Source organism: Falco biarmicus, chromosome 1 (assembly GCF_023638135.1).
Source record: "Falco biarmicus isolate bFalBia1 chromosome 1, bFalBia1.pri, whole genome shotgun sequence".
Lineage (NCBI taxonomy): Eukaryota > Metazoa > Chordata > Aves > Falconiformes > Falconidae > Falco > Falco biarmicus.
In genome coordinates, this window is record NC_079288.1 from 12,356,198 (window position 1) to 12,370,415 (window position 14,218).

The window sequence follows — 14,218 nt, forward strand, 5'->3', positions numbered from 1 at the left end:
CTTCAAGGTTGGGACTTCCCAACTAATCATTTACTACTGACTGACACCATCGCGTCCTACAGGTTTCAGTCACCAAACACTTTTGAGTATTTATTTTGTACTTGTATTCTGTTTAATTTCTTAGTGAATAAAGGCCAAAAAAAAAAAAAAAGATACATTCCATAATCAAATCATGGAATCATTTAGTTTGGAAAAGACCTTTGAGATCAAGTCTAGCCGTTACCCCAGCACTGCCAAGGCCATCACTAAACCATGCCCCTAAGCATCACATACATATATGTGTTTTTAAACACCTCCAGGGATGGTGATTTCCTCACCTCCTGGGCAGCCTGTTCCAGTGCTTGACCACCCTTTCAATGAAGAAGTTTTTCCTACTGTGCAGTCTAAGCCCCAATCTAAAATCTCGTCAGTCAGTTCTGTCATGAGAATCTGTCTCATTAATAAAGGTACAAGTAAAGGAGTTTTTGAATCTCTATAAATCAAATATTGCAAAAGTAAAAGAATCCAAAATCTCCCAAAGCTTCCACAAAAAACCCTCTTCAACTACTCTGACTCATCATTCTTCAATCTTAATGTCAGAGCAAATAACAAACATTAAAGGAAAAACAACAAAATACCTGCTTTGACAGTTTTGTACTTGTTACATGTAAAGTAGAAAAATAATTTCAATCTAGCTTGGTTGGTATTCTATATGTTAAAGTTGATAGTTAATAACAGAATGAAGCATTAGAGGAGAACTCATTGTATTCAGGAACCTAACTGGACATGGTTCAGTAACACTTCCCTTTGGGTATGCCCTGCTAATACTTTAAATTAGATTTCTGTACATTCTTTTCTTCCTGTGTTATTTCAACATTCCAATGGTTCCTAATAGCCAAAACTCAAAAAATCATACCATTTCACCTGGCAAGAGTCTCAAAATCCCTGCTACTTGACTTCCTCACTCTTTCTCCATCAATTTAATTCTCTACAACAACAACCTCTGAAAGCTATCATCACCAGGAAGACTCCCAAACCAAGACAAGAAACCAAACATTAAAGCCAATGATGAAGCAGGTGAGTTTAAGTGTTCTTGCTCCATCATCTCTGGTATTTCCAGTTTCTTAACAGTTAAGTGTTTAACCAACCTGCAACTAGACAGTAAAAGGCCTAGAATACAACAGCTGTTTTATGACTACTAGTTCAGAATTTGTTAATAAAGCACCTTCAACAAGACCTCGGTATTTTCTTAGCCCTTACACAGCAGCACAGAATGAAAAGGCGTACTTTGTAAGGCCCAAAACAATAACTGCAACAGGAAAACATGACACCCAAATGCCTGGAAAGCAGGAAATACCTGCCTTCATCTCCACCCTTCAATAGGAAGTGCAGTACCACACCTTTAAAAAACAACAAGAAAAAAAAAAGTATATATTAACATAACCACTGTTTCTTTCAAACAGAAACCCACTACAATTAAGAATTTTGCCCACCCAACTAAAAACCCCTAGTAATCGAGTTTAGTTCTAAGACCCAAGTTCAGCTACCAACATGACTTTGGCCGAATCACTTGACCGCTGCATGGTTATCCCACAGCTAATAAGAATCCCTCAGTAAGATCATCACTACCTCACTGCTATACTGTGAATGAAAAACAAACCCAAAAGCATTACCAGTGATATGGTGTTCAGACACTGGAACACAAAACTATTTTCTTCGTAGAGAGGCTACACAACTGCTCCTGGTAGGAAGAATAACACTGCGTGCCCTAGGATGTCTGTCCCGTAAACCCCTCATTTTTTTAATATCTTTATTCCTAGACAGCTGTCATTTCTTAGCCTTATACAGTTACCGCTGCATATGTGTCTGATCACTTGTATGTTGCCAAGAGGTGAGATGTATATGGTGCGATTTAGCATCTTCACATAGACATCATGAGACTTAACAAAGCACCATATCCTCTACCTTTTAGGGCAACAAAGTTTTTCTCATAACAAACAACTTTTCACAGAATTTCACATATCTCAGAAGGCTGAAGTAAGCAATCAATTAGGAACAAACCCTCTGTCTCACCTGTATCAAATCAGTCCCAGGAATTCAATTACTGCTGCACTCCAAACTAAAATTACATTGCCAGACAAAAACACTATTTTGAAGAATGTACTTGAATTTGTTAGCTTCATCAGCACTGGTATTTATTTTCTCCTGACCTAGCTTCCAAGAATTCTTCTGTGCCATATAATTGCTTTCAGAACCCCAACTCGTTCACCTACTAAAATCAAAAGTAAAAAGAATTAGGAAAGTCACAAGCAAAACCACAGTGGAAAACGAGAATCAGACAAACACGCACGTGCGTTACATACTTCACCATATTGGCGAGGGGTTTGGACACACCATGCAATGCCAATGTAATGTCCTAGGTTCTCAGTGTCCCCCTGCACACATTAAAAGATACATTTTTTTAAAGGTCAGATAACTAAGACACGGATTAAAGTACAATTATTCAGTAACACTGTTGTGGATAATTGAAACCTAAATAAAGAGTAATGGACAAGCATACCTATTTGAGGCTCCTCTGATCTCAATTGTGAATGCCTCAGTTACTGATGACACTGCAGTAAAAGAAATCAGCAGTCGACTGATGGTACGGTTGCCTCGTTGAGCACGGCACTATTTTTAGACAGGTTAACACATCACTTTGTAGGTAATATCACTCAGTCAATGAAACATTTTTCTTTTGAGAAAGGTTAAAGCACATGCAATTGCATTTGCCTGGAGACTGCACTACCGTAAAAACCTAACTGCTTACTAAAGTGACTATGACACTCAAAGTACTAGCTATTTTCTTGTTCCATTAATGAAACTTGTACACATTTAAGGAATGCAGTCACTGAACAAGCAGGTTTGCTGTATGTACTCTAAGGATCTTAGAAATTTTCCAAAATCTCTCAGATTCTTGCCTTGGAAGGACTAGACCAACTGTTATGTACCAAGACGTGTTTAGATTATGAATCAAAGCATGAATGATATGATTTTCTAATAAACAAAATTAAATGTGACAATAAAATCAATGTAAAATATTTTCAAATGCAAAACCCCATAGTATCACTAACGTGTCATCTGCCTCCGTTGACAAGCAGTCATGTGGCATCTCTCTCTCTTCTTTCACAGTTACAATTCTCACATCTCCAAGTTCAGAGCAAGCATATTCTTTAGACAACTGGTCATCATTGTCATACCTGTCAACATAACCCAAATTGTTAATTTAAACACTTATTCTGCAAAAAAATTTTGTCTAGAGTAGTAGTACAACAATACAAACAACAAATGCATAAGGTGCTCTACAAAGGATATTAACAAACCTTCCTTTTTAATAAAGTTAGCTGTATACTTTCCTCTCTCTTACATAACTTCCATCCCATTTTTTTAAATGTCAGCTACAGTCTTTCAAGTACTATAAAGAACAGTGTTTCATCGGCCCCTTACATATAAAGAGAATATACTACTAACGTTCCATCAGCTGCTATTAAAGAGGTGCTTCCTGATGATGCCCTTTCTTCTTTCACAGTAATTCTTCTCACACCCTCAGGGAGGGAACAGATTGGAGCTTTTGACAATGGGTCATAGCTGTCATACCTAGAAAGAAAATACACAGTTGGTATTAACACCAATAATTATTTACTTGCTATTAGTAAACAGAGAAGAAACAATCTACTCACAAGTCCAGTAAAAACCCTGCAACGTCGGCATCATTTCTGAAATCCAGCTTTTCCTTCAGTGTCAACCATCGGTCAATATGATTTCCCACGTAAATCCTTGTTTTCCCCCTTCTTCTATCAAGACTTTGCTTTCTCTTTTTCTTTTCCAGAAAAGTCAGCACTGGGGGCCTTCCACACCTCTTTGCTGGCACTGACATCGTAAGCCTAGAAACAAAGGAAAGACTATTTAGTGAGACGTAGCTCAGAGCAACACGTTATACCTCAGCGTTCCGGACCATCACAGCGGGGACCGACTGCCAGACACCATAAGCATTTTGCTCCTATGGAGTTAAGAGCCTAAAGCGCTATAAATGAGAGCGGCCCGCAGCCGAGGGCGCACCCGCCGGGCACGGGCGGCTCCCAGCCGCGACCCCCGCCCCGGGCTGAGGGGAGCCCCCCCGGGGGCGCGGCCCGCTCTCCGAAGCGGCGCCTGGGAACGCGGCCGCTTCCAGCCAGGCCCCGGCACTGGGCCGCGGGACAGCCCCGCCTCTCGCCCCCCCTGAGGGAAACACTCGCTCCCCGCCGCCTGCCGAACCCCCAGCCCCTGCCGAACCCCCAGCCCCTCCCGTGCCCCCGCCGGCCCCTCACGCCGCCCCGGGGGCCGCTCACCCGCCGCCCCCACCGGCAGCCGGGCCGCACCAGCGGCGACGAGATAAACACGGGGCACGTGACCGGCGGGCGGCGCGCGCTGATGACGCGCGGTCACGTGCGGCGGGCCCTACCGGAGCCGAGGCGGGCCTGCAGCCCCGCTCCGCGGGCGGCACGGGGGCTCTGGCCACCTGCCGGTAACGGGCATCATCGGCACCGCAGCCCCGAGCCGGCCTTGCCCCCGGTGCCCCCCTCCCGGGCGGCGGGCCCGCGGAGCCCCGCGGCTGTGCCCCTGTCCCTGGCGCGTTAGGCGGTGCCCGCAGGGTTCCTTTGCAGCGGGCATGAACCGGCGTTAAGGAAACTGGTTAAAAGCCCTTTTCTTAATGTTAAAATCTGCAATTAACTACAGGCACATCTGAAGGAGCATTTAGAGATGCTGAGGTAAAAACTGGTATCTGCAAGTCACTGCAGCTGAGAGGAAGTAGGTAACTGTATTTTTAAATATTTAGTAACAAACTTCAGTAAACGTGTGGCAAAAAATAGGTTTTCCAAGCAATTTAATTAAATTAATTTTAATTAACAAATTAATTAAAATCTGTATTATTATTGTAGCTTCTGAAAGATCAGATTCAGAGACAAAACTAGAATCTTCCTCTGAAAAGCAGAAAATGTTTGAAATTTACCTGTTGAAAGGGAAATACTATGTTAGTGATAGAAGCAAAAAGAAAATGCAGCATAAGTTTAGAATCCGTGTTGTCACAATGCATTATAATGACAACAGTATGCAGCGTGCAATCTGCTAGTTTCTTAGCACCTCCACACACCTCTGCTGACACGTACTTAATTTTTAAATAAATAGCTAAAAATACAGACCAAGTTAGCAATATTTATGGCTAATTTTATCTAAACAACAAGAGGGACAGTCATACCTCTCGATTTCCTTTTTATTATTTTTCTGGTCAGTTTTGGTAGACTCCACAGTAACAAGTCAAACAAGCTAGCTAAAGAACTAGTAGATGTCTGAAGGCTTATAGAAACATTTATTTGCATCTGTTGAATCAGCTGAATAACGGAAACAAAATCATCTGTTTGGTTTTTGTCCAACACTTACGTAACTTGAAAATAAAGAACTGAAAGAAAAAAGCCATCATGTTGTGACATCTATTTACATGCATCATTTACAACAGTATGTGAGCAGATTTGCATGACACATTTTAGTGTGAGTTTAATAGAGAAGTTTTAAAGGAATTACCATAGCATAATTACAGTTTCTCTCAAAACAGCACAATTTCTCAGTGATACATGTATGTAACAATAATCCCCTGTATTTTACCCTTTTAAGAATGAGATCGTTCCTCTGCTATAACCATTATTTATGTGAAATACATACTTGGTGGTAACTGTTTCCAAGTAAATGGTGACTGTTTGAGAGACTTTTCATACTTGTTTCCTCTGATTGCCTTAACAAACACAGTTACTGTCTGTATAAATAGATTCACATTCCAAATAATGGAACTGTGTTAACCACTAAAAGCTGTTGTGTGTTTAGAAGTTCCTGTTTATCTTGAAATCACAAAGCTGCTGAGAAAAGCAAGGGGGTACTAACAACATTTACGTCTACCAAGTAATTTTGAAACAAAAGCAAATATGCAGCAACTCGTCTTTTATGCCAAGTTAAGCAAGCTACTGCTGTTACGCACACTAGTAAGGTTAAAAATAGCATTTAAAAATAAAGATGCATGTCTGTGTTCTCAACAATGAATTAACAGATAAGATAAAAATTAAAGCTCTTAATGTATCTTGCCATATTTGTGATTTTTTTTCTGTTCCTCCTCATTAAGGAGGTCTGCTAGCCAGTATTAATTTCTCCTACTTCAGCTGATCCTGGCTGTGTGACAGACACAGCAAGGGAATGTTTTTAATCCCACTGATATTAATGTTGATTTTACCACTTGGATGTCCGTAACAGTAAGGTTAATATTTTGACCCTGAACTGTTTCACACAACTCCTTTATTAAACGTGCATTCCTAGTACAATGAAGTGTATGTTATAAGGCAGTAGCAGCTGCCACCTTGGAATGAAATTTCAAAGCCAAAACCCCAGGCTCAGCAAAGGTTAAGGTTCATTTTCCTCCACAGCAATGCAAAGAAATGTAACTGAGGGCACCAGGTGCAGCACACCGCCTGCTCCTGAACCGCAACTGCAGCCATGCAGGAAAGAATTTCAGAGGTTTATACAGTTTATAGCAGTCTCTCTGCTACATTACTTCAACTCACTCTCTCTCCCTTACCATCAACTTCTCACGGAAAATCCTTGCTATACTATCATCTTTCTGCTGATAAATATTTTACTGTGCTTCATTAGTTTCCAGAGCAAACATGTTATCTTTGAGCTCCTGCATATTTAGTTTCCAAATGTAAGCATAGCAATAAGGTACTTTACAAACTTAAGAAAATACTCCATTTATGTCATGTTTTATATATTTTTGTGAAAGGGGATTGAAAATCTACTCCTTGGAAATGCCGCCTTCATGTAATAAATAATTTATCTATGTAATATAATAAAAGCCAATAAAAACCACACAGAGTCCAAGTTTATCCAGCCATGTTGCCTGTTTCCAGAATGTATGGGGATGTTTGATCCTTATGTGGTATATTCTCCCAGTTTCCAGTTACCAGTGATTTAAGGACTTTGAAGGCAATAGGGCGAATCCAAACCATTATGTTAAGCAGGCACGGAAAGACATTTACTCCATTAACTGAATCTCTTTTAGACCCCACTTAATATTTTGGGCTTCATAATACCCTACTGCAGTGATTCTTCACTTTGCTTTTTGAGCCACTTGTTACAAAAGAGTTATTCCTAGATAAAAAGTGATTTATGACACTAGCACAAAGTCATATATTTCCACGTTCCAGTGCAATACTGATACCCCATTAAAAAATACAGTACAGCAGTGATATTAATTAGCCCTCCACAAAGACCAGCTCTCTCATCATCAACAGCTTTAACCAGTTTCTTTCTGACCTGAAACAGAATGAATTTAATAAAGAGAACTATTTATTTAATAAAGGGAACTAAGAATAAAGTTGAAAGCTGCAAGGTTTATCACCACACAAGTCATTCCAGCAAGAGTCTTTGCATGCATTAAAATCCTTAATGCTTTCCGAACAACCCAATTTATTAAGAACAGTATTAAAAGATAGATTGACCCAAAGGCTTCAAGTGTAGACTTGCAGAAAGCATGCTCATTTTCAAAACTGAGCTCCTAGTCATTTGGGCCTTCATGATACAAACCAGGAACTACTGTATTCTAAGAGACTTTAAGAAAAATCAGCTGTACAGAAGTCTAGCAAGACCTGCATCCTTATTGCATCTTGATCTATGTAAACTAATACAAAAGTAGAGTTTCTTATGTTTATCAGTCACTGCTGAGGATGATTCATCACATTTAAATGCTTTCACGTGAGCTTCATAACCTCAGTCTTTCACCTATCATTGTATCTGCAAAGAATAATACTTTTTTATATTAAAAAGCAAATAAATTAAGCTGTGTAGTAGCTAATGTGAAATAAAAACTCTCATATAGAAAACATGAAGTAAACCAAAAAAAGCTGAAAGGAACTGTTAAACAAGCAGAGTACTCAAACTAATAAGCTAGTACATTTTCACTAGAGAAAACCAGCATCTCTAACAATGTATTTGCTTCAGTTTCCTATTTTTACTTTCTCCCCCTCACCATCTGTTTCTGTTCGGCTTTTTCTTCCAAGAAGTATCCACCTCATTTAGCTTCACTCACCCCATCACAGAATTAAGATTGAATAGAAATAAACCTCCTGATGCCAAAGCCACAAAAGCACTACCTATTCATAAAAGGCCTTCTAAAAATATCTCGTTTTTCTTACATTACTTTTAGATCTTTTAGAGAAACAGTCAGTATTGATTCAATGCTTTGCTACACACATCCTCTAAACAGAGGAAGTTTTTTGGCCACCAGTACCTTCAGATGGTATCTCTGCCTTCCACACCGCCATTTTTGCCGAATCTTCCCCTGTTCGCTTGGTAGCTGGTAGTGAATCCCACAACATGAGGTACTGTAGTGTGGAGAAGGAAGGTGAATTACAGAACGCACAAGAATTTCAGCTACTTTCAGTATTCTTCAGCAAAAAGAACTTCTTCCATCATGCAAATCGCCCAAGCAACGCTCAAATGGACTGCTGCTTCTGTAGCAAAACTTGGAATACAAGAGGTCCTTAGGAGTTAGCAGCACCTGTGGCACAGCTCTGTAATAAGTAACTAAGGGTAATTTGCTGATCAAATTAACTTTTAACAAAAGGAATGATCTTGCTGCAACAGATTTGAGAATGTTTAGTCTGGCAAGAAAAGAGTTAACCATGAGGTTGCGAGATGTACTTTCTCAAGGCCAATGTTAAACCATAATCTCATGTTACTATGACAACCTTTGTCTTCCTCTTGAATTTAGTGTAAAAATAGACTAGTTTTGTAATATACAGCTTCTTGCTACGGGACTGAGAGCATAACCGTTTGCTTAAACCGGCCTTGAAGTTGAGGATAAAAGAGCTGTGTTACTTGTCGGAATTTGCGAGCCTGGGTGGAGCTGCAACTCCCCGGCCGCCCAGCGCGCTGTTTTTGCTTTCCTGCCTTAATAAATACTTAGTGAATTTATTTCGGACTCTAGTGATTTCAAATTCAACTATAACAGCTCCTTGTGCGTCCCCATCCTCCCTGGGAGGCTGCAGGTGACCAGCATTCCCAACCCAGCGGCACTGAAGGCACCGGAGCAAGGAGTGGGAGCATCGGCTGCGGGGGCATGGTGGGCCCAGCGAGTCCCACAGGCAGGACAAGCATCGTCAGGGGTCTAACTGTACAAGTACTATTTGCTGCACCAACACAATACTGCCACATCTCCATGCTGGCACGCGGTGAGTTTGGTGGAGCAGAATCCCCTTATGTGGTAGTGATTTAAAGAACGAAGTCACAATTTCTTAGTGGCTGAGTATCCTTTATTGGCAGCGCCGGGTGCACGGGGGATCCTTCTGCCTAACGTGCATGTTTAAAGTAAATAATTATCTTATATTTATACAATAAAGCAATGAATATTCAATTAACACATATACATATTCATTACACAATCCCACCTACTCTCGCTTTGTATGTTAATTAGCTTATCAGTCCTTTGCGCTTGCGCAAATTCCTCCAAGAATTGTGGGCAGGGGTCTTCAGGACGTGGGCGGTGGTCTTTGGGAGGAAGGCCGTAGGTCTTCCTCATGGTGTGCTTTTCACCTCTTGCCTGGTACGTGATGATCTTGCCAGTTTGCAGTGTTCGTTATCGGTCTGAACTAATTTATGTCCTTGTTGACCGTCTGTTTCTTCTGCTTGTTTCTTTTAGTCGCTCTCTCTAGATAACTTATAAACAGGTCCCTTGTTAGAGAAAGTTAAAGAAAGAGAAACAGACTCCTTCTTTGATCAGTTATTTAATTAATTATTTCTTTCAGACTATAGTTACATGACCTAATTACTATACCTACATTCTTTGAGTAAATATAAGTTCTTAGCCTTGGTGCAGGGCTGTACAGAGGATTTCATAGCAGCTTTTGTCGTGCAACTACTAATTTAATTAGAATATATTTCTTATATTCATTATATTTTAACTACAAGGTTTATTCTATCCTAAAGTGAATTCATACAGTATCAGTAGCATGAGCAGAGATGACTTGGTTCGCTATGCCGAGCCACCACTTCTGGTGAGAAACTTCGAACAGCAAGTCGGTTTGCTTTGCCTAACACCACCTGCATGAAGATTAACACCACTTTGGGGAGAAACTCCTCACAACGGCGCTCAGCCGGGCCTGAGGGGGCGGCTCCCCCCGCCGGGCCGGGCCGGCGCTTCCCGCGCTCCCGGGGTGAGGCGGCTCCCGGCGCGTGGCCCGCCCCCCGGCGCCGCGTGCCCGGCGGGGCTGAGGCGGCGGCGCTGCCCGCGCTCCCGGGCTGCCTCAGGGCCGGGGCAGCCTCAGGGCCGGGGCTTCGCCGTGCTCGGCGGGCACCGGTGTCCGTCCGCAGAACGGGTGTCCCCGGCACGGCTTCTCACCCTGAGCGGCCCAGGGTCAGGGGGAACGGCAGAGATTGCAGCAGCAGGGCAGAAGTGACTGGTGTAAATTTCACAGGTGTTCTATAAGAAATATGCTGACCTGCCAAGGTAATTCAGAGGCGGGGGTGTATGTTCTGACTCTGTGTCTGAATTCGCTCAGTGAGGCAGATGAGAACAGGCCTTCAATTATACACAAGAAGTATGAGAAATAAAACAGTATGTGCGCAAAGTTGGCATGGAGAGTGACACTTTTTCTCACCGGCAGCATGAGCTGAGTCACAACAGAATGCAGCCATGGACTGTAACGGTGGAAGGAGAGGGAAATAGAGGAATGCTCTTCATTTTCATGCGTGACATGCAGTGATCAGGAGAGCCTATTCCAGAGCCCACGCTATACCATGTCCAGAGAAAACAAGAGGTGATGAGGAAAGCAGATGAAATGTAAGAAGCAGAACTCTGGAAAATGAAATATGAAAAGGCACTGGCCAGTGGCAATGCTATAATTTGAGTCCTGAGGCAAGTCCGTGGAGGGCCAAAAAGCTTGTGACAGACTTTCTGATGTTGTGTGTCATTTCTCTGCAGCAACCATAGTACATTTACTGAATTAAATAGTATTACAGGTAGTGCATGTACCATTTCTCAGAAATGAGCCATTTCTCAGGAAACTTTTGGACCCAGCTTCTATGTATAATAACCCTGAGCCTCCAGATCTCAGCGTGAGGAGAACAAGTCCCAGGCAGCACAGGGAGGAGTCTGAGCCAGGTAGGACCTGTCCCCACAGGGGCACTCAGGCCTCAGGTCCCACCCTTGCGCCTTCAAGGTCAGTGGGCACCGTGACAGGGCAGGAATGTAAAAGAAATTAAACACTGGAGGCTGCCCCTGGCGTTCTGGCCGTCTCTGCAGGCGGCCCGGGGTTCGGCTGAAGGCCTGTGAAGGGGAAAAAAAAATATGGAACGCTTCACGAATTTGCGTGTCATCCTTGCGCAGGGGCCATGCTAATCTTCTCTGTATCGTTCCAATTTTAGTATATGTGCTGCCGAAGCGAGCACGAACGTAACCGCGGCTCCTCATCTATTTGTACCCCCGAGAGCTGGGATCTTTTAGGGTACGGTGAGGCCGCGTGCCTGGCAAGGAAGCGGCTACCCGCTTGAGCAGGTTTTGCACAGCACCCCTGCCGTGCTGCCGGGCCGGGGCGGGCCGGGGGGCGGCAGGCGGCGGGGGACAATCCTGCCCGGGCGACCCTCGGTATGCAAATAGGCGCAAGGCACTCTGGGGCGGGCCGCGCTGGCGCGGCGGGTGGGCGGGGTGGGGCGCGCGGGGGCTCATCGCTTGGCTTCTTATAAATTTGTTTTCGGAGGCCTTTAAGGGCAGCAGTACTCAGTTCTTTGCAGTCAGTAATATTACTGTTTTCTGTGGTAACATACCGGTAGTTTTTACTTCGGTTTAATATCAATTAGCTGTGTCAATATGCTGGTAATTTAAATAATTTGTTATTTCAAGTGTCTTTCGAGCACACAGGAGCTATATTAGGGGACCTCTTGCCTGTGGGGAGCGCGGAGCGGGAACATGTCACCTACCTGTGGGGTGGAGCGGGGAGAGCGGTGGCAGTGGCAGCGGGAAGGGACCCTTCTAAAGAGAGGCGGGAGGGAGTATCTCCAACAGCAGCAGAGTGGCGCAGCGGAAGCGTGCTGGGCCCATAACCCAGAGGTCGATGGATCGAAACCATCCTCTGCTAGCTAGTCTTTATTTTCCCCGGCTGCCCAGAGTTACAGGGTGTTGCAACCGGCGGCTCCCCCCGCGCTGTTGAACGCTCTTTTGCGGGTGAGCGTTTGGGTGTTGCAAATAGAGTTATTTTTCCTTGACGACCTGTACCGTAGTGGGTGCGATAAAGGAAGGACACTGCAGTACGAAGGCTTCAAGTTTTTCTTCTAGTGCAGTGTGATGATTTCATAGAATCCCAGAGTGGTCTGAGTTGGAATGGCCATTTAAAGGCCACCTAGTCCGGCCCCCCTGCCACGAACAGGGACATATTCCCCTAGACCAGGTTGCTAAGAGCCCCATACAGCCTGACCTCAAATGTTTGCAGGGATGGGGCATCCACAGCTTCCCTGGACAACCTGTGCCAGTGCTTCACCACTCTCATTGTAAAAATTTCTTCCTTATATCTAGCCTGAATCTACCCTCTTTTAGTTTAAAACCATTAGCCCTTGTCCTGTTGCAAACTCATTCTGCTAAAAAGTTTGCCCCCATCTTTCTGGTAAGCCCCCTTTAAGTACTGAAAGGCTGCAGTAAGGTCTCCCCAGAGCTGTCTCTTCTCCAGGCTGAACAGCCACAACTCTCAGCCTGTCCTCACAGGAGAGGTGTCCCATCCTTCTGATCGTTTTTGTGGCCACCTCTGGATCCACTCCAACAGGTTTGGTCTTTAATAATGTATAAAAAGCTCGTTACATACGTTTGTATTTCTTTTTCATGGCTTGCCTGTTTAGATGAAACATTCTGTTACCTATACATGGGTCAATTAATAGCAAGAGAGGAAACAATGTGACAAACTAAAACAGTAGTTGTAACAATGGTTCCTGCTTCTTCTGAAATACAGCAAGCAAATACTCTGCCCGAAATGCATGAGACGAAAACGAGTATACAACTGTGAAGTAAAAGTCAGTGCACACAGTATTGAAAGTCTATACTCAAAGCTTTAAATTGCGTGATCTGAGAAATGGCTTAGCCATTTTGTTTAATGGTAAGGTGCTTCTAAATGTGCATTATTTACAGTAGGATTAATCATCAGTTTAAGTTTTACATAAAATTATGCAGAGTGGAAGAGGAGCAAAACAGACTGTACTTACGAGCCTGCACAAAAAATACTGTTGCCCCTTTTCTGTGGAAAGAGTCCCTCAATAAGGGCGGCTCGGGGGGTCTGTTCAGCCGGTTCCATGGTGTAATGGTTAGCACTCTGGACTCTGAATCCAGCGATCCGAGTTCAAATCTCGGTGGAACCTAATGGTTTTGCCCCCGCACATATGTTGTCACCGTGGCTAATGAGTCGGAGGGAAACTGAGTGTTTTTCGGGGCAGTTTGGAATAACCTACGGACATGCCCTGATACCTGATGAACGTATTTAAACTTGAAAAGAAACAAACCATGGAATTTTCCTGACACCCACCCACCCATATTTATTATTTATTGCAGCTAGGTTAGTACATTCTTACATGAATCATCTGAAAATTTTCAGACGTGCCGTAGTGTACTGAAACGCTGTGAACAACCTGTGTGGAAAGGCTGTAGATCCTGCACTAGCAAAGCACGGGCCGCCCGCCGAGCGCCGCTGCACGGAGGAGCGTTCAGTTTACTCGCCTGAAGGGTGTCCTGCCGGTCCTGGTCGCTCTCTGACGTTGCATCTTGGCGATCGTTATGCTGCGAAGGCAACGCACCTTGTAGAAAGGCGGAGTAAATACAAACGTGCAGGTTGCGCTGGATTCGCGGCCGGTCGGACCCGGGGCGCGGCGGGGCCCACGTTGCCGCAGCGTTGCGCTCTGTTTGCCGTAGATTTATTCTCCGGCCGCGCGGAGGCGAGTGCCACCACCCGGTTCTATGGTGTAATGGTTAGCACTCTGGACTTTGAATCCAGCGATCCGAGTTCAAATCTCGGTAGAACCTGCAAGCGCGTCCCACGCTTTTTACAATGTCCCCGGCGGAGCGGCGCTGGTGCTGGTGGACGCTCCCTGCATTTAGCGCGGACCTGCGTGTAACGCCCCCCGCAGGCGGGGAAGACAAACCGCAGGG

At 44.0% G+C, this 14,218-nt stretch overlaps 4 non-coding genes across 4 annotated transcripts; 3 read left to right on the forward strand and 1 right to left on the reverse strand.

The window, feature by feature from the left end:
* Nucleotides 1-11,377: 11,377 nt before the first annotated feature.
* On the reverse strand, nucleotides 11,378-11,484 carry LOC130143963 (U6 spliceosomal RNA). The gene has a single exon (XR_008819949.1). It is a non-coding gene; the product is annotated as a U6 spliceosomal RNA (small nuclear RNA).
* A 614-nt stretch (nucleotides 11,485-12,098) lies between these two features.
* TRNAM-CAU (transfer RNA methionine (anticodon CAU)) lies at nucleotides 12,099-12,170 on the forward strand. Its single transcript has one exon. It is a non-coding gene; the product is annotated as a tRNA-Met (tRNA).
* A 1,192-nt stretch (nucleotides 12,171-13,362) lies between these two features.
* TRNAQ-CUG (transfer RNA glutamine (anticodon CUG)) lies at nucleotides 13,363-13,434 on the forward strand. The gene has a single exon. It is a non-coding gene; the product is annotated as a tRNA-Gln (tRNA).
* Nucleotides 13,435-14,020: 586 nt separating this feature from the next.
* On the forward strand, nucleotides 14,021-14,092 carry TRNAQ-UUG (transfer RNA glutamine (anticodon UUG)). The gene has a single exon. It is a non-coding gene; the product is annotated as a tRNA-Gln (tRNA).
* The last annotated feature ends 126 nt before the right edge of the window (nucleotides 14,093-14,218 follow it).